Source organism: Halichoerus grypus, chromosome 6, assembly GCF_964656455.1.
Source record: "Halichoerus grypus chromosome 6, mHalGry1.hap1.1, whole genome shotgun sequence".
In the NCBI taxonomy this organism is placed as follows: Eukaryota; Metazoa; Chordata; class Mammalia; order Carnivora; family Phocidae; genus Halichoerus; species Halichoerus grypus.
In genome coordinates, this window is record NC_135717.1 from 85,257,461 (window position 1) to 85,258,186 (window position 726).

Consider the following 726-nt stretch of genomic DNA (forward strand, 5'->3'; position numbering starts at 1 on the left):
CATATCCATGTAATATTTCCAGATTAATAGACAGGAAAACATGTTTCATTACTGTAGGACCATATCATATTAGTCATTGTCTTGAGGATATTTTAATATCAGATTCCCTCAGTGGCAACTACTCATGGCAGAATCATGCTAAAGATAGGAATGTAAAGCCTATTTTTTTCTAGAAATTGTGAAATCAATACAACAACAAAAATACAACTAATTATAGCCTGAGAGTGTTCATGATGATTTCATATGTTTAAAGCAAATTCTCCATTCTCCATGTATTTTCTTCTTGTCCAATTCATTCTAATTGCAAACATCCTTCAAAATGGCATTATCATACTTGATTTTTTTTTCCTAATTCCTTCATTAATAGCCAGTTATTTTCTCCCAGGAATCACACCAATTTCAGGTGAGTATGAGCTGGTTTCATGGTGCTGTCTTTTGAAAGATAATTTCTCCCAAATGATTATTTTTTTTTCCTAAAACTTCTATAACTGTTCTTGACAATAGCGTAGTAATTGGTGGGCAGGGTTTTCTCCTCCAATATAATGCAGGCTTCATAAGGGCACAGATTATGGCTTATTCATCTTTGGTATTCTTTGACTGAATGAATGTGTTAAGTGAATAAATGAGTGAGTTCATGAACAAATAAATAAATAAACAGAAATGAGCAGGCTTTTTAATATCAAAGCTGAAGTATCTTTATAAGAAAAGGAAAATTCTCAATCCACC